General features: G+C 42.8%; 1 protein-coding gene across 16 annotated transcripts in view; it reads left to right on the top strand.

Moving 5' to 3' along the window:
- Positions 1-2,671: 2,671 nt before the first annotated feature.
- DUSP16 (dual specificity phosphatase 16) overlaps positions 2,672-21,544 on the top strand; it is a 72,052-nt gene continuing 53,179 nt past the window's right edge. The window contains exons 1-3 of one of the 16 annotated variants that reach the window (XM_068953047.1): positions 3,265-3,401; positions 4,662-4,731; positions 9,544-9,662. The gene's annotated coding sequence lies outside the window, so the exon portion shown is untranslated. Of the gene's footprint in view, positions 3,402-3,471; positions 3,597-3,733; positions 3,851-4,209; positions 4,338-4,661; positions 4,732-5,827; positions 6,096-9,543; positions 9,663-15,187; positions 15,264-21,544 lie in introns of those variants that run through there. The other 15 variants (XM_068953118.1, XM_068953072.1, XM_068953053.1 and 12 more) reach the window with 15 other exon arrangements.

The raw sequence follows: 21,544 nt of genomic DNA, 5'->3' as shown, positions 1-21,544 counted from the left end.
GAAATTTAGCAAAACATATTTCACATAGTCAGATCTTTAAACAGCTGGCGAGGGAAGCTTAGCAGTCAGGGACACAGGCAAGGCCAGGCTGTTTTTCTCCTAGATGATTCAGGTGCTTCTTGGGTTAAAGTGTTTACAAAACTATGGCCTGACTCCATCTCTGGTTTGGGAGTGCAGCGCAAACCATTCTCAGGAGCCTGCTGTGCAAGTGGTACAGGAGAAAGGAAGGCTTTCACGAAAAAAAATTAGGCTGAAGTTAGACTCTGACATGCAAACAAATTACTGCTCCTTCACGAATGACCACCTGCCAGTTGAAGCATGTTAACTGCCAACATGTGCACTCTTAGCCCTTTGCAAAGAGAAGGTAAAGCACATTGCCTTTAACCTTAATGAAGGTCAGATGCTCTTTGGTTTGAGCCCTTAAAACGACTTCTGTTTGTGTCTTTGGGTTAGCCTTCCTGTTGTAAACAGTATACTCTTTCTGGCACAGTTACAACATACCGTACCCCTCAAAATCCATCTTTCATCTCAAACTCAACTAAAAATAAAAAGTTATTCCCAGTAATAACTTCAGTCTGCAGGAGTTACTGTGACACAAACGTGTTTGAGTTGCGCCCTTTATAACATGAGGAAAAAAATCCTGACTCGATATTGGAGAAACTTTAATTTGCTCTCCTAGTTGGTTTTTTTTTGTGTGTGTGTGTGTGTGTGTATCCTTTTTCAGTTAAAAATTAAAAACATTCCAAAAGGCCAGAAGTACTTATTATTCTTACACTTTTACAATGAGGAAACTCTTTTAGTCTCTCAATTAGGGAAAAAAAAAAAAAGAGCGCTTGCATAACATGTTAACAGGTCCTGCTGATAAAAGGAAAGAGAGAATTCAAGTATCTTTCCTCTTCAACACGTATCCCTTTCTGCTGTGCCCCACTTCCGTTTGGGAGGACAATATGCTGGAACTATTTGTTCTTGCACTTTTCTGGTCTAAATAAGCTGTAGCACTGGCTCTCTCCTTGAGTTTCTTTGGCACACTCTCTGTACCCCTTCATAGAAATGGGTCAGTGCTGACTTCCAGTATCGTGGGTATTTGGGGGTCGCAGTACATATTTTTAGGGCCACTGGTAATGAAGGCAAAAAGGCAAAACTGCTCTTTAGCTACTACAAGAAACACACATGCAAAATAGTAAATGTACTTTTGTAAATTACTTTGCCACAGTTTCTTCACTGCTTTTGGTCACTCTGTGGTCCAAGTGTTGTAAGGAGTTCAGACTTCTCTCTACTATGCTACCATATATTATGCACGCTCCCTTGCAGAGGAAGCTACTGTTCCGTTACAAGTGCTAGCAAAGCTTCTTCATGAGAGACAGCTCTCAGCGTTTAAAAATCAGGTCCTTTGTCAAGGTGGTTTTCAGTCAATTTTGTCAGGACAGGGACAACCTCCATATGATTTGTTTTGTAGTTGCCTGCTTCCCAAAATGTGCAGCACACAAACTGCAGGTAACAGTCATGTGTCTTTCCAAAGGCGCTTCATCTGAAGGGACAGCAGTGAAAGTCTAACACTCTTTCTCCTGCCTGCCATCTTCTATGGGTTTGTCACGTGGGGATTCAAAAGACAGAGGATAGGACTAAATGGAGCTCTTGAATTCTGGCATTTAAGACTTCCTGCATATCAAACAGAACCTGGAAACACTACTTAGTGATGGCACCTGTGATTATCTGTGATGGTATCAGGGGTGTCTTTGAGAGAGAGAGAGGAACAAAAGAAAAAAAAGCTTTGTAGACTAGTCTGGAAGTACTTAGAGGGTTGTGGAAGAGCAGATATGTCCCATCAAATCCTTGAAGTATGTATGTGTAGCTTTTTTGTTGAAGTCTGTACTAGCCAGAATGAATATGTATTAGACAAAACACTTGTGTTTATGTGTATCTAACTATTCAGATAATTTTCATTTTCTTCAAGTTGCTTTTTAAACTACCGTTATTATTTAACAAGGTCTTTAAAGGGTGAAAGCCCTCAACTTTCAGTGCAGCCAAAGGAGCGCTCCGCGCGCATCAGCTCATGCCTCAGCCCAAGGATTCAAAGCCTTAAGGGTTTGACTACCGCACGTATCTCCGTCTTCCTTTTGGAAGGGTGACAACAGTTTCTACGAAGCCACCGGGAGCGCCTACTGCCCAGCCACAAGCCGGCTGAGCAGCGTCACCCCTTTTCCGTGCCACCCGGCGTACGCACAGGCACACACCCGCGCGCTCGGAGGGGGAAGCGCGGGGCGGGTGGCGGAGGCCTGGCCCCAGCGCATCGAGGGATGGGGGGCACGGGCGCCGGCGAAGGGGGCGAAACCCTCCTTCCCTTCTGGCGCAGGCCCTCGTTTTGGGGACAGAAGGGCCCTCTCCTTCGCCCCACTGGGCATCAGGGTGGGCGAGGGGGCTCGCGCGGTGAGGCAGGAGGTGTCAAGGAGAAGCCAGGCGGCGAGGTGTTGACGTCAGAGAGGCGAGGGAGGGAGGAGGAGGAGGGCAAGCGCGGCCCGTCAGGAGGGCGAGGGCGAGCTCGACCCGCCGCGACGCGACGCGAGGAGGCGCGAAGGCGGGTGGGGGAAGGGCCGCCATCACCGCCGCCGCCGCCGCGGCTCCTCGGGTGGCTCCTCCCCGGGGCCGGCCCAGCAACCGAGCACTCAAACGGGACTGCGGGGGCGAGCAGCGCCTGTCCCCGGCCCCGGGACAGCGTGGTAGCCCGAGCCCCCGCTGCCGCCTCCCCAGCCGGCGGGGCCGGGGCCGCGCTTGTCTCCTCGCTCGGATCCTCTCTCCCCCCCCTCCCTCCTCTTTCTCCTTCTCTCTCTCTCTCCACCTCCCCCCCCCCCCCCCCGGCTGAGTTCATTCACTGGGATTGGTTTCAAATGACGCCATCGCTTTATTTTTACACCAATGACCTCATCCCAGCAGCTTGAAGTTTACTGACCAGCAAAACTCTTCTCTTCCCCCCCCCCCGCCTCCTCCTTGTGTCTGTTTGCTCTAACCATTTATTAGTGATTGTTTGGTTCCTTTAGGGAACCTAAGGCTTTTTAGGAGGGGAACAAAAAATAAACCCAACAACTTTCTCTTCCTTTCCCTGGCTTTTCGGTCCTTCTTCCCCCCCCCGCTGGATCACTGTCCCTTTTTAAATTTCTCAAGCCATCGCGGAGGGGAGGGGGGAAGGAGAGAGAGAGAAAAAAAAAAGCCTCCAAATGTTTCCTTTTTCTGCTTCTCTCCCCTCCTACCTTCAAGCTTCCCCCTCTTAAAAAGACCAGAATAGATGGTTTTTTAGTTTGTTTTTTTTTTAAATTATTATTATTACTATTCAAGAAGAAGGAAAAAGAAGAGCTTTCCCAGCGGCTGGAAGGAGACAAAGTTGGTTCTGGCAGCAGCGAAGAGAGGCTGGTGGCAACTTTTATTCCTACCAAAGGGGACAAACTAGAGACGGGGCGGGGGGAGGTGAAAACAGTCAGTGTCGGGCAGGGAGAAGCAGGGGAGAAGCTGGCGCCGGGGACACCCCCCCCCCCCATTTGCCCCGGGGGGGGGGGGGAGTAAGCGAGCCGGGGACCTGCCCCGCTGCCGTCACCCGCTGTGTGGTATCGCCTCGGGGGCCGGGACCGGGGTTTTGGGGAGGTGGGGGGCAGCGGCCTCCCCGTGTCCCCGGCGGGGGGGCCCAGGCGGCCGGGGGGCAGGCGGGGGGGCCGGGCCGGGCCGGGCTGGGCGGGGAGCGGAGGGGAGGCGAGGCGAGGACGAGCCGCCGGCCCGCGCCTCACATGTCGTCGCGCCTGGCCCCGGCCCTGCCGGCTCCGGCTGCCGCTGCCTCCCTCCTCCTTCCCCCCCCCTCCATAGGGTAAGGAGAAGGGGGGAGCCGCCGGGAGGTTGGGGGGGGGGGAGGCCCCCGCGCCCTGGCCTCTTCTTCCCCTCCTTCCTCCCCAAATTTACCTTTAGGAAAGTACCTGTCCACCTGCCCCTTGTCTTAAAGGCGGGGGGAGAAAGCAGGGCTGCCTTCGCGCGGGCACAGGGGAGTCCGCCCGGTGCTGAAAAGAGATGCCTGACAGACCCCTTCTTTAATTTTTGCGCTGGAAGCGAGCCGCGGAAGGATGTTTTGGGGGGGGGGGAGGAGGAGGAGGAGGAGGAGGGGGGCGGCGGCGGCGGCGGCGGCGGCGGCGGCGGCGGATTTGCAGCGCGACGCGCGCTGGTTGGTGCCTCAGAAGGGAGCGAGCGGCGCTGGCCGGCGGGCAGGGAGCGCGCGTCGGCTGCCGAGGCGGTGGGGTGCGCGGCGGGCCCGCAGGGCATGGCCTGGCCCCGGCCCCTCCAGGTCCTGCCGTGAACTTGGGGTGAGGGGGGGTGGTGGGGGGTGGTGGTGGTGGTGGTGGAAGCGCTTAAATCGAGTCGGTTGACAAAATGGAGGGCTGGTGCGGAATCGGAGAGCAGAGCACCTCGCGAAGACGTTAACCTGGTGCTGTAATCTGGAAAACCAGTAGTTCTGGGGCTTTCGCTAGCACGGCCTGCCAGATGATTACCTTCCGATCTGTGTGTGTGTGTGTAAAAGCCCTGGGGCGAGGAAAATGCTGCTACCCATCAGTGTGTCCTGAACAAGGTGCACGGGATGTGCCTCTTGCAAAGCCTGACCAATAGTAGGATTTTTTTTTTTTTTTCAGCCTCCCGAAAGCGTTTTGTTGCACGTCGGAGGGGACCGTAGGAGGCTGGCTTGTAGCAGACAAAATCAAGGCAAATTCACTTTCTTCTCTTTCTTCAGTTGGCTAAAGCAGAAATTGAGCTCTCACTTTTCCTTCAAGTGAAGGGTGTAGTCATAGTAAGCTTTATTGTCTGACCTATGACTAACTTTTTTTTGTTCAAACATTATGTGTATACCCAATAAATACATCTGTGCACGTTTTGAAAGCTAAAAGCAGTTTTAACTGTTTCACTTTGTAAGGATAATTTTGGGGGGCCTTTCAGTAATTTAAAAAAAAAAAATCCCAAACCCCCAAATCATCTTGTGTTCCTTGTTTTATGATTTATGCTATTCCTGGCAGCATGTGGTTTGGTAGAGACAGAACTTACAAAGTCTCGACTGACCAGACAGAAGTTGATTTAGACTCTAGTGTTTTGAGGGGAGGTGGAAAAATATTAAGTCTTAGTTTCTTTTTATGGTGTTCATCTCGCTGCCCGTTTGAAATTGAAGCATTAATCACAGTTGTTTATGTTGGTTGGGTTTTTTGTTTGAATCTGGAGGAAATATGCAACAGGGAGGTTGTAGATGTATTTTTAGCTTTAATCAGTGAAGATACAAAGATATTCTAAAGCAAGTCCTGCATTTACTAAATACGCTTATTAATAGCGTTAGGAATGAATCTATAAAATGTATGAGGTGTAGTAAACCCAGGTTATTATGCTTGTTTAAAGCACTAGTGCTTCAGTATATGTTAATACTCAATTTTAATGTCTCTTTTAAAATGAACGAATAAGTAAAAGAAGCACAGAAGGTGCCAGTTCTTGTGCTAATTTAGAGGTGATAGCTGCAAAAATGCTCTATGGTTTAATTCATGGGCAAAGGTCCAGAAAGCCAAACAAGCATTTTAAAACCCAACATGTTATGTAAAGATATATAAATAGGTCCTACTCCAGTAGGTCTGGTTTTGTTAGCTACCTAAGTAGATTTAATGGAACAAAATCAGTTTTAGGCATACCAGAACAACTCTGTAGGAGGAAAATGAGCTCAATATATCTTTGTTTCTGTGAAACGCATGCTCTCCTTTCAGTGAAGGCAGCTAGCCTAGCAGGGATGTTTGCTTTTAGCGAGAATAACTTTAACTGTCCATAGGAACCGTATTGGCAGAAGCTGTTCAGGAATGTGTTAAATGGATTCCACCAGAAGCTCTTTCTCCTTTGCCAGCGCCATCTACTCCCAGGTCCGTGCCCGTGCGTGAGGTTGCGGCCGTAGCTGCCACGTGCCTGCGCAACCTTCCGCGGCAAAATGACTTGCTGCCTGCCGTGGGAGTCCTGGACCTGTGTCCTTGCGGCTAGAAGCTGGAGGCATACGGGGGAGCGAAGTCAGATGGAGTTACTAGAGACTGGATAGCACTGGAAAGGTCAGCTGACCGCTATCTTGCCTTTAAAATGAATAAGTGATTCACGGTAGGCCTTACGAAGGCTTTGGAAGGACAAATTCAGGCTCTTTTCTAGATACCTGTAAGAAATGCTAAATAGGCAAATTAGCCACTGATTTTGGTCACTTGCACTGGTTTTCAAGTGAGCTGTGGTCTAAGCATTGCGTAGTACAAGTAGTTCGCTGGTTTAAGGCCTTACTCAGCCACCTATTTTTTGTTGTTGTTTTGGGGGTTTTTTTGTTTGTTTTTGAAGTTCAACTCCTTGCTCCCCAGCTTGTGCTTAGTACATTTCAAAATGCAACTTAAGCAGTTTTTCCCCAAGAAAACTGAGTCAGGATGGCAGCTTTCACTTTATTGTAATATTTCTATTGAATTGTTTAGGTTTTGTTTGTTTGTTTGTCTGTAAGAACAGTCAGGAAAGCATGGGCATTCTTGAAGTGCTGGCAGTCTTTAATAGCCAGATTGCATATAGTGGGTATTGTAAAAGGATGAGGGGTAGGAGGTTTGGCACATCCCTTCCTTTTGCGTTTTCGTGTTGTTTTTGCTTTTGTTTCACCCTAGGGAAGAAACCTGAGTTTGACCTGTGAATCTGTCTGTACAGATTTGTTGTTTTACTGATCAGCTGACTAAAAATTTCTTGCTATCTTGCAGTATTTTGTCCATGGTGATGTAGTAGTATGCTCATGATTATTTAAAAAAAAAATTATCGAGAAGCTGGTTTTCTGGGTAATAAGGAAGTAGCTGTGCCCCTAACGTGTTGAAGTGGAACATTCTTTCCCTGCAATTCCTTGTGGATTACTTCCAGATTTAGCGTAGTGACATGGAGTTTCTTAAGAACTGATATTTGAAATATTCTACAGAAAGTTTTTTACTACTTGATTTATTCAGTGTCTCAGCTTTCTTTGTGGCTGTCAGTTGTCTACGTACATGGCCTCTACTTTGTTCGTAAATCAAAAGTCATGGGTGATGGGTGGCCTGGTGATGTGTATCGTGATGTCTACCTGAACTAAAGCCATCGTTACTAAAGACCAGAAGTCATCTGTGTGAGGGAGAAGTGAACACACAACCTCAGAATACTTCTAGTGGTTATTTGATGGAGCCTAACTTCAGTTCTCATGTATCACTTACATAATGGCGTCATCGCACTGATGTCAAAGTTAGTTGAGATAAACTGGCTCTGGAGGATGAAGAAAGAAGTCTGGAATCTGAAATGCCCTGTAGTACTACAGCATTACTCTTGGTTGAAGAATGCTGTCAGAACAGGGAAGTTAATATTTATTGTTTCTTTCCCTGGGCTTATCTGATCTCTAGATTGGCATTAGCTTTGCAGTTCCAAATAAGAAATCTCCATTATAGTTACTCTGTAACTTCCTATAACACCTGAGGGAAACCTAAAGTATGCATTCAAGGTTAAGTTTGGCTTTGTAACTTCTGGGTTCTTGTAGTTTTAATCAGAGCAGTTCTTGGTTTGCTTATGGATGTGGCCTGTTGGCAGCTATCATAGTCTCCAGTGGAGATCTTGTTGGCCACCAGTGAATTACTTTTGCTCAGCAATCACAGACAATCTGCATCTAGGGTGTGTGTATGGAGGACAGGAGGGGAGACGGGCATGAGTTCAAGGCCTTGTGTTTCCTTTTGCTGCACTATGTGGTCTACTACAGAGCCAAGACTGACCTACTCAGAATTGGCTCTGGGAAGATTGGCATCTTTCCATTTTGTGTCCCTATGAAATGCTCCTGCAGATGAAAAAACAAAACTTAGTAGTTGATCAGGCTAGTAAAGAGGGGAAAGAGTGTTGTCTCAGTGACAGGAGGTTTCCTGTAAGGATGCAGAGATGTTGGATGATCTATTCTGAGACTGACCTACCCTAGCTCCTGTGCTGCCGTTTTTCTGCTCTTGTACTGTACAAAGCTATTACATTTATGGTGCATGAATATATGAAAGCAACGGTAGAAACAAGGCTCTTTACTGTGAGGAAGTCAGTTATCTCTGCTCTTTGTCACAGTATAAACCATACATAGCCAATAACTTACAGTTTCTCTTAGTTGTGTTACTGAATTTTACTCCATGTAATACAAGTCCTCAGTCTGTTACTCAGAAACTAGGATCGATTCCTTGCACAGACCTCCTCAAACATGTTTGCACTCTCTCGTTTTGGCTGAATTATAAAATTCTCTCAATTGTTTAGCAAATCATGATATGCAAGTGGAGGTTTTATTATTTGAGAATAAATGCGATTTTTTTTCTTATTCCATAAGATCTTTTTACATGCTATCCAGAGTGGTAGCCTACTAAAAAAATCTTATTCATCAAATGATGACTGTGTCCCATTCTGTTACAGTTAGCAGGAAACTATGAAACGGGTATTTAAGATTAAACCAGTGTTGCCTGTTTTCATGGTGTTTCACTTGATTTTGCAGTACTACAATGATCTGTGAAGTGGGTCTGTTTGACTAAATCATGGATCAGTGGTTGGTGCAAATACTTTTTTTTTTTTTAAAGACATCTTTGCCTGCTTGTCTTAATGTTTTTATATTACTAAAAACATTGTGGGAGGCAAAAAAAGATGGGTCTGACTGCGTAATGATAGCAACATGGGAATGAGAACATAAAACAGAGCATAAAATGAGGACAACAGAGGCTAATTGTATGAAATTCCTTTTATGCACACGTTCTTGAGTTTGAATAACTAGTATGTATTCAGCCTGCTGGATTAAAAGGCTTTGGCTCTGCATGTATAGCATAGATGTTGCTCTCAAAATAGGAGGGCAACTCTCCCTCCCCCTGCACTATTCCAGATGAAATTGATTCAGAACTGCATTTTTCTCCTACTGAACTCTCAGTAAAGCATGTTTAAAGGCTGAATAATTCATAATGTTAGGGATCTGAACACCACATTTTTAATAGTTGTTTTTGTTTCTTGATTGCTAGATGTGAGTAAGAATCATTCACCCCAGACTTTAAAGACTCAGATGCCATGCCAGGGCTTGGGTTTCTACCCAGTGATACAACTGCAAGATGGTGCTTGCAGAGGAGTGACTGTCTTGATAGTGCATATTTCACTAAGCCTAGTCAGTCCTGCATGGCCCTTAAACATAGGAGCCAAACATCTTCCAAATACATCCAAAGAGTGTAATCTACACTTGAGAGGGCTTCTCGCAGGAGGTCAGCCCGCTACTGAAGCAAGCCTCTATTTCCAAGGTGGATTGTAAGCACTGAGAAAATATTTGCCTAAGCAATGGGCATGAGATTGTTTTCCAGTTCATTATATTAATGCTATTTGGAATAAGTAAGTATAGCACCGATCATCTATACAGTTCCCACAAGCATTTGGTTACAGGTGGGAACCTGCCTAGCTATTGGGGTTTCTTAATTTCTTTAAAAATTATGCTTTAAGCACTGGAATTGAGCACTTTCTCTTGCTTTCCAGCTCTGCTGTCCCTGATAGTTTTATGAGAGTTCATTTGAACTCCAGAAAACTGGGAAGAAGAGAACCAGAGGGGAAAGGAGCATTCTGATAAGTTTCTCTCTTCTGACCCTATCATGCTTGTAAGTACCTTATGAAAATTAGAGAATTTAGGTAGAAGCCTCTTTCTTACTAGAAAAACTGGCAGAGCAAATGGAGTAAACTTCAACCTGGTTTGAACAAAGAAGTGCCTGACTTCTCGTGACTCAAAGCTTTGCCAGTCCTTGAGTGAGGAAGAAAAATATTTCAGCAAGAAAGCGTAGCACTAATCTTAGTGCGGTGGTTTGACATGTGGCTAGTTGCCGATAAACCTGAAGTTACGCACCTGATTGAATCCAGGTTAGGAGAAGACTGATGGTGTCCTCACCTTCGTAGGGCTCCCTCTGCCTGTCTCAGGTCCTTGGGTACAAGATAGATGTGCTCCAAAATGAGGGCAGGCTGTGACAGTGTCTTTTACCATAATCTGTTTAGGGTTCTGCATTGATGGCAAGTCATTTCTCATAGAAATAGGGCCGTGTACCACCTTCCCCTTTCTGCCAAGCTAATCCTGTGTCATTTCAATTTCCTAAGAGCTCTCAAAAGGTAAATTCTCAAGCTTCACGCAGCGAGTGCTTTGATGTCTTAACTGAAAGCTGTAGTCAGCAACGATTGTTCTCCAGGTTCGTATTCACATATTTCCAGGAAAACATGGCAGCCGCAGGCAAATGAGCACAAAATCTTTATGAGGGCTGGTAAAATCTCTGTCGTATCCTAGTGAGTGGAAGACTTAGGCATATTTAGACAGTCTAATAAACCTGCTTTTACTTATACTTCCTCTCACCACCCTGTTTGTCTCCTTCTCCCCGCAAGTAACTTTTCATCTGAGCGTGTATGATGTCTCCCCCCCCCCCCCCCCCCGTCCCAGTCTCTCTTGTTGGTGGAGTCAGCTCTCCTGTTCAGCCCCTCTCCAGTATAACTGGTGAAAAGTCCTGGCTTCTCATGGTTGACATGTTGTGAACATGTCAGCTTCCCATCCTCCAGTCCGCTTGTTAGGCGATCCAGGCCTGGAAATTATCCAGTTGACATAGCCTGTTTCCTCAGTGTGGTGTATTTAGCCTCTCTGGCGTGATTTCCACGTGGACCTATTTGAAGATGTCTGAAAAATCTGTTCACCTAGCCCAGACATGATTGTGCGATTAGTCCATTCATTGCCTATTTCCTCTCTCACGGGGAATATTGCTGAAAGTTAACTCCTTCAGATCAAAAAGCATAAAACAGATCAGAAAGAACAGTAATACAAGTAATGTGCTAATCTCTGAGATTTTAGTCAGGTCAGCAAAAAAAAGTCCAGAAATACTAACCCACGTCATGGTGTATTTTACCAAGATACTCTTTCCATGAAAAGACTCGCATCTTTTTGCCCACTCAAATTTATTGGACTAGTCTTTTTTTCTCTACGATTGAAGCTTGTATGGCTTGACAGCTATTCCACAGGTGTGACCTGTTCTGGAACAAGGAAACATGTAGTATCTTTTTCCCTGCTGTCTCCTCTATGGTTAAACATATAGAAAAATGTGGAGGAAGCTTAGGCATTCTGTTTTCCTGACAGCCTTCTACAAGTACAAGCTATTAATGACCATTGCCTTTAATGGACAAAAACAGTACTGGCAATTCCTTTGTGCACTTTATTTAATGGCATAACAAGCAAGCACATTAGCTATTTTTATTCAAACAGCCAGACATAAGCCTGTATGGCAAAGTGGCTATGAAATGTCTGCATAGCTAAGTGAAAGTATGTCTGTTCCTTAAAGCTAAATCTTTTTCTTTTAGTTGCAATATTTTGAGCAGGTTCAACCAATAATTGTCTGATCTTTTTAACTGAGCTGTGGTATAGATTTTCAAGGTTTTTGCATTAAAATGGGTAGGTGTTCCCCTGACTTTAGTCTACTGTTTCAGTCAACAATAAAGATGTAATGCAATAGGAAAGGTGATTGGGTAGGGAAAGGGGTGGGGGGGGAAAAAGATTCAGGTTGAAGGTTCCCTCCTTGTCCTTTCAAGAGGCTTCTGAGCTGTCTGTTCTTACTTGCTGCTTAGTGACAGGCACACAAAAAGAGCTGAGTATAGTGACACTGTTAGTAAATGCTGGTTTAGAGACACAGTGTTTGGAGAATTTTTGAAAGCTGCCAAGTCCTCCCCTCCCCTTCCCCCACCCTGAGGCTATCTGCTTTGGCACACAAATGGTTTTCATGGATTGACAGATAACTTACAAAAAATTCAAGATGACTTTGGTAATTTAAGTCTTTTAAATATTTCAAAGACAAGAATTTGTGTTACGGATTAACTTTGGGGCTGGGGGGGGAGGATGTTGAGGCTTTAACTTTTTGTGTGCATACATGTTCAATGAACAGTTGAACATTAGTTTTGGCTCGTGTAGTTTCTGGTCCAGAGTCAGTAAAAAAAAACCTTTAAGCCTGCGATTGATGTTAGAAGCCCTAAGAAAAGGGAAAATCACTTAATACTGTGCTTTCCCTAGCTTGGAGTCTCTCTGATATCTTGTAATAGCACACATTTTTGCATCTTTGCTTAACTAAATAAAAGCACATGTACAGTTTTTTCCCCTTTGTTTACATCTAGCCAAGTAAGGCATTTCTACTGAGAGCTTGATATTTGGCCCAACTGGTAATATTGCTTTTCAGTACAGCCGAACGTTTTTCTTAGGTAGCTATTTATCAGTTGTTTACCTGTTTTCTGAGGATACGTCAGCAAAACTAAAGCATGCAAACATACCTTCCTCCTTGGAAGGTCTCCCTCTTTCAGATGTCAACTGTTTTACATCAAAGCACAGCTGGAGAAGTCTACCTGTTGTTAGACAACAGCATTAATTTTTTTGAGGGGTGGAGTGAGGTAGGGATCAAATAGATCAGCTGCTCTGGATCATTATAAAGATAAGGTAATGAACTCACCAACAAATAGCCGCCTCTTTCAGCTTCCCCCGTAGTAGTTAAAATGGGCTTCCTCGAATTTAGAATTCTGCAGAATCGATTCTGATTTATGTTTAAACATTGAACTTGAAATGCAGTGCTATCTTCTGATGTCTGCGGACAGAGCTCTAACCCTTCTGCTGTTACTCAAAGTGCTGTTAAGTTGTACTAGAGTGGAAAAAGGTTCAGGCTCATCATTTTCTGCTGCTGAAGTTTAAAATGGTATGTCCAGTTTTGAAATCTGTGGTATTAGGGTCAACTGTTTTTGCTGGTTATTAAAAACACTAGAAGAGGAAGACATGCATAAGGAACATAAGCAGGGAGAGAAAAGGAATAGGGAATAATGGAAAAGAAGGTCCAAGGTTTTTGGAGAAACATACTCTGTGGGCTAATATGGGGTGGGGGAGAAATGGAGGCAGCAGAAATGAAAACTATCTTAAAAAAAAAAAAGTAAGTTCTACATTGGTTGCAAATCACAACAAGCCTTTTAAATCACAGGAAACATAGTTCTAGGATGACAACAGGATAGGAACGTTTCACTTTGGCTGGTAGTACTATACTTACACTGCTAGATAACAAAAGAGTGTTTTTCTCTGTGTGTGAGGAAAAGGCATTTGATAGGCTGTCTAAATAAAGTCTAATGACAAGTCATAGGAAGTACGGGGAAAGGTGTAATTTCCAGTGAATTCATAAGAGTAAATATTATTTATGTATCTAGAAAATATCATACAAAGATATTGCTGTTAAACATTAATTTGTTTGAAAATTGTTTGGGGAGTATGCTGTTGTGCATTTTGCCATTCAAAGTGCCTGTTTTGGTTTATAATTCATGTAATTGAAGGTACATATTCAAATCTGTAAGTGCAGGATTGGAATACGTGGTGGCTTTTGGGGGAATAATGTGGGGGATGTGTGTGTATTTTTGTCTTTATAGCTAGACATTAGCAAATTCTTAAGAATGGGTTGATTTCAAAACATTGCCCCTCTTCATCTTGGAAACATAAAAGGTTCAGAAACTTAGGCCTTGAATAGCATGCTCCCGAGTCCTCATGAAGACATGTCTTTCAGTGCAACTGTCTAAACATTTCTGTTACGAATTGCTGTTTTTCTTCACTTTGTTAGTAGTTTATTGTTGTCGGTTTTGAAGTTGGGTACGTATGTACTTACTCTAGGCAGAAGATAAACTTTTATCTAAAGAATAAGTTGGCAAATTTTGTGCTTTATACTATACATCAGTAGTGATCTGTGTTGCTTCTAAAATATATCCAGTTCAAGAGGCTGATTCTTTCTGACTACCTTACAGGTACAAGTATACGTGTTTTCCCAGCCCCTGCTGTTTGCCTTCTAACATTTTTGGGTTATATCATGTGCTTCCATTGGAGTTAGTGCTCTAAAAACACAACTGGTCAGTGTCCCAAGGAGCTTTAATCTAAACACACAAAGCAGAAGAACAGTAGTTTAAAGGCTATTGACAGAGTGTCTTTTTCCAGCTGTGCTAGTAGAAGAGGTTACTGCCTCCAGCTGCTTGTCTCAGCCCCTTTGCCTCTAGTTACAGCCCTGACTCTACTGCTAGAGTAGTTTCTCTGAGTGTTCATACTTCAGGCCAAGTCAGAGAATTAAATCACAAGTAGCTTGTTTTGTTGTTTGAGCTAGCCTGTTTGTCTTTTGCATGAAGCAGGCTGGAAATCCCTTGTACAGATTGCTCCGTTGGCTTTAGGTGGTCATTCACTCCCATGACAAACCTTAAATTACAGTACCTTTTTGACCCATAGACAAGTCCTTGAAGTAAAATACTCAATAGATGATTCTCTCCTTTGTTCAGAATTCTGGCCAACTTGCTGTTCTCTAATTGACCAAAAGAAGTAGGTTCAGTAGCAATAAAAGTGAAATGGGAGAACATTAGCCTGACTCTGCTGAAACTGGTGGAGCCTCTGTCAAGTTAGTTCAATGGAGTATGCGTTTCTATGGCAGATAACACCAAATAAAGTCAGAGTTAATGCGATTCTTCTCTCCTTAACCACCATCCTTGCAGATTAACCCTTTTAACGGCTCTAAGTGTCTTGCAGGGAGCCAGAAATGGCTGAAAGCTGGTTGTTTTGGTGGGTTTTTTTTTGTTGTTTGTTTTTTGGGGGTAGGGGTGTCTCCCCCTGGCACCCCAGGTTAGTTTGTGACTGATTTAACTCCTTGAATCCGCTTACTGTATTAATATATGAGCTGGCACGAGGGCAATGGTTGCTCTGTAGTAGCCCCGACTCACTCGGCAGCTCTAAGCTGCTGTACAGCGTTATCTCTCAGCCTGCCCTGTTGTGTGCGTGAGGCTCTGAAAAAGCAGTTCTCTGAGCGGCCAGATATGTATGAGGGGCTCTGCCTCCTGTTCACGTTGCTGCCTGTTGAGGGTATATGAATAGGCTTAGCGGTTTACTAGCTAGGCACGCTCCAACAAAAGAATTTCCTCTTGGTTTCAGAGACCAGTCTTTTGCCCTTGTTTGTGGGCTTTCTGTTTACTTGGCCCATGAGCCAGAGGGCTTCTGAGGGTATCCTTGGATTTACCTGGATCTTGCGGTGTATATATGACCATTACATCTCGCAGCAATCTGAAAGGAATTGTTGAGACTCAGGAGGAATTTCCTTTTAAGCTTGTTTTTCTGCTGAGGCAGCAAGAAGTGATTCATTGCATGGGTTTGTCCACCGGAAGCTAAACTGGAACCATGTCACCAATTCAAGGTAACAGCCTAATAGCAACTTTTCTTTTGTCACTGTGCGCTCGGATTGGATTGGAATTGCTGTCTAGAGCTAAAAGAGCTCTGTCCTCCACTTAAATGTCTTGCTTGTGTGTTGTGTGATCGGACAAATTTAGAAGTTGTAGTTCTGTGAGGATGCTTGTCTTTTTAAAACAGTGGCAGGACGCTATCCATGTGCATGCACACACAAACTCTCTCTGTCCAGAAGTGCTTATATTTTATAAAGTATTCATTCAAAATGATTACTTGCTTTATATGATAAGAAAGCAATTAATTAGCTAGTGAAGAAAAACAGTGATGTTGTCTTGGGCTATGTCCATGTACCTCATGAATCAAGAAAAAATGGATGCGTGATCTTCATGGAACATTTAGCTGTAACCATCAAAACTACTTCCCATCTGAAGAAGGTGGATAAAAAAAATTTACTAAACACAAGGTTTACCTAATTGAATATGCTTATGATATGCGGTCATTACCTGAACTTTCAAAGGAAATTGAAATGAAAATCTAATCCCTTTCATACTGTAAACTTTAACCGTGATATCAAAGACATGTTTTTAATAGGTAAAACAAAAAATCTCTTCCTGCTTTGAGAGTGGTTGGCTAGTAATGCCTGGCTATTTTTTATTTTTACCTTGTCTATTTTTTTTCCTCCCTTCTTAAGTTAAAAAGTATCAATCTCTTCAGTGTTGTCATATGGAACTCCCCTTTTTGCCATACTTGTTCATTGCTTGTGTTATCTCTCTGACCTTTGGGGGGAGGGGAGGGGAGAGGATGGTTAAAGCTAGAATGAGATTTAGTATTTCCATTCCACTTTAGGAAGTATTTTTCACTTCTTTTTAGTCATATGACTGTTTTTTTTCTTGCATACCTTCAATCTTGAAATCGTGTGGGTTTTTTGAGTGTTCTTTACAGTTGCTTTGAGTAATTATATGGTGATACCAGGATCATCATGTTGGGGTCCTGCCTAGATTAGAAAGGCTCTGCTGTGCAGAGCTCCTGTCACTGCATGGCTGCTTGCCATGCTGGCCATGTTGCAAGCATAAACATGCGTTTGGCACCAGGCATTCGCACTTAGAGATGGTTTTGCAGGAGGTCATGTGTAGGGCTGATAGGAATCCAGAGCATCCTACTGATGAAATTGCTGTCCCTAGAGCATGTCAACACTAGTCTTGTTCTTGGTGGCATTTTGTCAGCTGAGGACTTGTGCCGTGCAGGGAAGAGACTCCTTTTTCAGATCATGCAGAGTGAATTTTCTGACCTGCGTCAAATTTGCATGTGGATCTATACAAACAAGTCAAAAGAAGTAGCCTTCTGTGGACATAGCTCTGCCATTCAGCCAGGTGTATTAATTAAAAGTGGTTAATTTCAGATAACTTACTCCAGTATTGTTTCTAGCAACATACATTTTCATTTGTCCTTTTTTTCTTCTGTACTGCTCTTCTGGTTATTTTTTTTCTCCACCTCATCAATGGTGAGGAATATTTGTGTTTATAGTTGTGAATATTATATTTTACCTAGATTCTTTGAGACTTTTTATTATAGGCTACAGAACGGACATTCTAGTAAGTATACATAAAGTACCTTTAAACAGTTAAAGACGATAGAGTTGACAAGGTCAAAGATACACAGTCAACTTGAATGGTAGGTCTGGGTCAGAGGGAGAAGGGTGGTTCTATGTTCTCCCCCGTGTTTTGCCTCGCACTCACTTATGACTGTCATCAGGTCTTCCAGAGATTCTGTGTGACTACTTTTAAACCAGTTTTTCTAGTATTGAGGCTTTTTTTTTTTAATCACCTGTAACATGGTTTGCAAATGCTTTGTACCTATCATGGAATAGCTCACTTTAATGAGCAGTTACATATTTCTGTTATCTGCTCAGTCATTACAGTCTTTAATTCCCTCATAAATCTTGGAGATGTGGTGACAAGTTGTTAGTTAATCAATTTGTTTTATCTTCTCTTCTTTTGACATGTCAGTTCTGACAGTAGATCATTGTAGTCTAACTTGAGTTTATCTTTTGCCAGCATCCTATGTGGGAGAGACTCTTGCAAAGAAATCTTTTTCTGTTTGTTTACTTTTCTGTTTTCCCAGCTAGTATAATATTTAATTGCGCCCTTCCTTTTTTGGTGCGCTAGTACTAGCCTTGTATCCAGTATGATTTTTGTGTCTGTTTTCTGATCTGATGCTCTTTGCTCTCCTAAAACTTTTTTTTCCCTCTTATCTGTAGTGGCTTATTCTGCTTTTTGTTTCTATACTCAGACTTGGATTCACATTTTTCTGGGATATACTCATTTGGCCTGTGTAACCTCGTGAAAATGTTACCATTTAAGCATAATGACTCTTTTCTTCCGTGGCTTCCTGTTCCCTTTCCTTGTGAAGTGGTATGTATACCTTCTGTAACTTTTAGACTCAGTTGGGAGCTACTTAAACATACAGCTTTTGATTTCGTCTCTCTTGCTTGAATTGAGGATCTTTTGGACTTTTCTAAATCCTCATTTCTGAAACTTAAGAGCACGGTACTAGTTTTGATAGGATTCTTTCCATGAGCGTGGTGAACTCAGTTGTAATTATGGCCATTATCGTTTAGTGGTGAGCTGTAATGCGAAAGGTGAACTGGTGTTCTGACATAGTACTAAGATCACTGTAGGGAGGAGCAAGGGGAAAGCTTGGTTTCTTATTTTGTGTGTTTTCCAGGTAATAAACAAAAACCAAGGAACTGAAAATGTCCTTTGGCATGTTCTGTCATAGTTAAAAGCCTAAATTTCAATTTAGGTTCTGCTTTGTGAAATTTAAATTCCGCTTACAGTTTGGCATGGTGTTCCCCTTACTTCCTTCTCTAAACTTAGTTGACTGGACTCTTACCCCTCTTCCACAGTAACAATGTTTAACTTGTAGGAATTGCAAGAAACTAATATTTTCCTGGATTAAAGGTGCTAGATTCTAAGTGACTTCTTCCTCCTTTCTTCTGTTTTTCCTACCTTCCCGCTGGCATATGCATGCTTCTTGGAGTTTGTTTTTAATTTTCACCTAAGACACTTCCTCATCATTCTTCACAGTCGCTTACTGTTTCTTATATACAGAGCTTTTCAGCTGATCTCAAACAGTTTGCAATGCCAGTGCTGTTATGCTAACTAAAGGAGAAAAGAAAGCTGGACTGATGGTGTGGTAAGTAATAGAGAGCTCTCCACTCCTATACCAGCTGTCTTTCCTTCATTTGAGGAGCATAAGTCTCTGAATTCCTTTCTGATAGGTTTCTATTTTGAAAATGTACTCTATCCAGAAGCACATGGTGTGTCTGCAAGCATAAAATTGGTCAGTATGAAACATTAAGCACAGAGAAGTTGTCATCAAAATACCCATTTCTTCCTTTCTGTTAAGGTCGCTGGTGTGCATTGGAATGATTAAGAAGTATTACTCTGGAAGTAGAGAAGGTAGTAAGGATAGTATCTTTCTTCTGCAAAAATCGGTGCTGTCTTGAGGCCCAGTTACTCAAAAAAACAGTTGTAATGAAAATATACTAAAGTCCTAGGCTTTAGTTTGGTTGTATCAAATACTTGGTAGAACTCCAAAGTGGTAAATAGCCCAGTTATTTTTTTTATGGGGTACTAATCTTGTTTGCTTTGGCATGTAAAACTGAAATTGCAGCTTATTTTTACTTAATACACATTTGCTATTATTATATCCTTTCTATGCAGTAATGCAGTTATTTATTACAGAATCTAGCAAGCCAGTCACAAACCAAGGGTTCTTTAGTGGTCCCAGAGGTGGAGAGAAGCGGTGTTCACCTAGGCAGTGCTGGTCAATGCAATAAGCTTCAATCTTCTTACTGATACCAAGGCCTTTCTAAGCATCATGGCAAAGTAGTTTGTTTTTGAGGCAGTATTGTGAAGGCATATGAGATAACACAAGAGGCTGCGTAAGTAGAAAATAGCGATGTGTTCACTTTTGTGCAACAAACAGGTAATGGGAGGTTGGCAGTGTTAGCTAACTGAAGGTGGGAATCAAACTCTGAAAACTAAGTGAGAGATGACAAGAATAAGTCTTGGAAGTGAGACATCTAGTTTGAAGTTGAGCTTGATAAAAAGGAGGGAGGAGAGGAAGATGTGCAGGGAGAAGTGAGCCTGGTCAAAGGAACAAGGCTTGGAAAATTACATTTGCTGCACTGTGCTGTAGATGTGAACAGAGTTGTCAAGGCCAAGGGAAATGCTGCTGTACTACTAGTGAAGGGGAAACATGTGTCTAGGTAAGCATTTTTCTTCCATGTTGTTCAAACTATCTTAATACTAAGCAGAAAGATGGGCAGGATACACCTCTAGCTTTGATGTAGAGGTCTAGAGGGAAATCCATTATGAAGATCCAGTAAGTTGGTGGTATTTCTCCCAGTGAATGGGAAGGGACAATGCAAAGAGGGAGTGCCTCTCAGCTGTAGCAGATTTTTGAGTTCCATCAGAAGGTATTAGAAATAATTTAAACATGAAGTGACCTGATTCTTAGGTGAAGCCATTAGCTAGTGACACATTTTTCTAGACTGACAAGTTGTTAATCATTTTTTTTCTGTTGTCATTTTTGTTGCAATGCAGTGGTAGTTAAAATCCAGAAGAAAGTGTAGTAACATGGTACGTTGTCGATCTTTTCAGTCACTTCTGTTAACAGCAATAATTTATTTTTAATGATAACTGCCAGCAATTGACATGTGGAAGCTGGTATCTTCAAAGTTAAGTCTTAAGAGCCTTTCAGCTGTAACTTCTGGTGTTAATTACTGTCTTTCCACTATTTCCCTCCAGCCTGTATTTCAAGCAGTGACTGTTTCCTTAACATGGGATTAGATTTGGTATGGGGGTTGTAACGGATCTAAATTTTGAGACAGCTATTGGATCAGATGAGGTGTCAAGCTGATGGGATTGCTCATGGTGGCTACTGACAGTCCCCAAAAGACTTATATAAACTGATTTCTGCTCTATCAGGCCACGTCCCTTTGACTATTGTTGTTAGTATGTGCTCGCTGAACTTACTGAAGTAGTCCACGTTTGTGTATTAAACTGAGATTTACTTTCAGAGTGTTTTTTAGAAAAGTCAGAGCTACAACTTGACAAGTTTTGTGATTGAATTTTCAGAGACGTCACTGTATTTTTAAAAGCCCATCGATTACTCACATGTAGGCTTTAATTGAGTTTTTTTTATAGGCTCCCACAAATGCATTCGTCTCTTGGTGTGGCCATCAACCTCAAAAAGTTTAGATGCATGTATAATTTTATAACGGATTCAAACATTTAAAGCTAAACACTGCTGATTATGACAATACAAGTAAGGTAACGTAATTTCCAGCTCTTGCCTTCCAGGAGCCTAAATCTCCTATTCTGTATGATTTAGTGGAAGCCAGCAAAGCATAAAATGTGGCCCAGAGTTACTCTTCTCCTTTATAATTATTCAACTTTAAAGTTTTCTTAATTGTTGTGGGACAATCAGAAGATGCCTATCTAAGTAAATGTGATGGAAGTGTTACCCCCAGGCTCCTTGCACATTGGCTGGTCTTTTGTAAAGCGTTGAATGCTCCTACCGTCGTGGATACTGCACACCATTCCTGCTTGGGGTACCAATAGTTTAGACGTGGATTTTGCAACTTTGTGTCTGAAACTATTGGTAGCGGAATTGCTGGCTTCAGACATGGAACTTATTCTTCAGAGGAGCTTTCTCATGGATGCATCTGAATGCGTTTAAATGTCTAAAAAGACCAAGGGTTGAGTAGAGTACCATGGAAATTACCTTTAGCCTTAGTGGATAGCTAAGCAATCAGTGGCAGGTTCTGGGAGATTTGACCATGTCAGCAAAAGAGGTCATCCATAGTTGGAGGTTTTTAGTTAGTCTGGTCCTTTCTGTTCATTTACTTTGAAAAGAAATGTTTTACGTAGGTAAACTATTTACTTGAAGTCAGTTGTGCACCAAAAGAATTTTGGATATGACTGTGGTTTTGTCAAAAGATAACTTCGCTGGAAGATATTTACCTAGGCTGTAGGTAAGCCTGTCTGTGAGCAGCTACCTTAAGTCTTGGGAATTATATAAAGTAGTACATATGAAATGCAGTGAAGGAGCGTGCCATATTTTGCATGCCTCTCTCCCTTTTTGAAGGGTGACAGCATGATTGTTTTCTCAGATATATTCCTCTCTGCGCTTATGAGCTTTATCTGTTCACTCTTCCTGGAAGGAATACCTCAAATGTCTTTAAGTAGAAAAGCACAACCTTGTTCTGCATTAGCTGTGGTT

Source organism: Struthio camelus, chromosome 1 (genome assembly GCF_040807025.1).
Source record: "Struthio camelus isolate bStrCam1 chromosome 1, bStrCam1.hap1, whole genome shotgun sequence".
NCBI lineage: Eukaryota > Metazoa > Chordata > Aves > Struthioniformes > Struthionidae > Struthio > Struthio camelus.
Note: the sequence above shows the minus strand (reverse complement) of the source record. Positions and strands in the feature narration are given on the sequence as shown.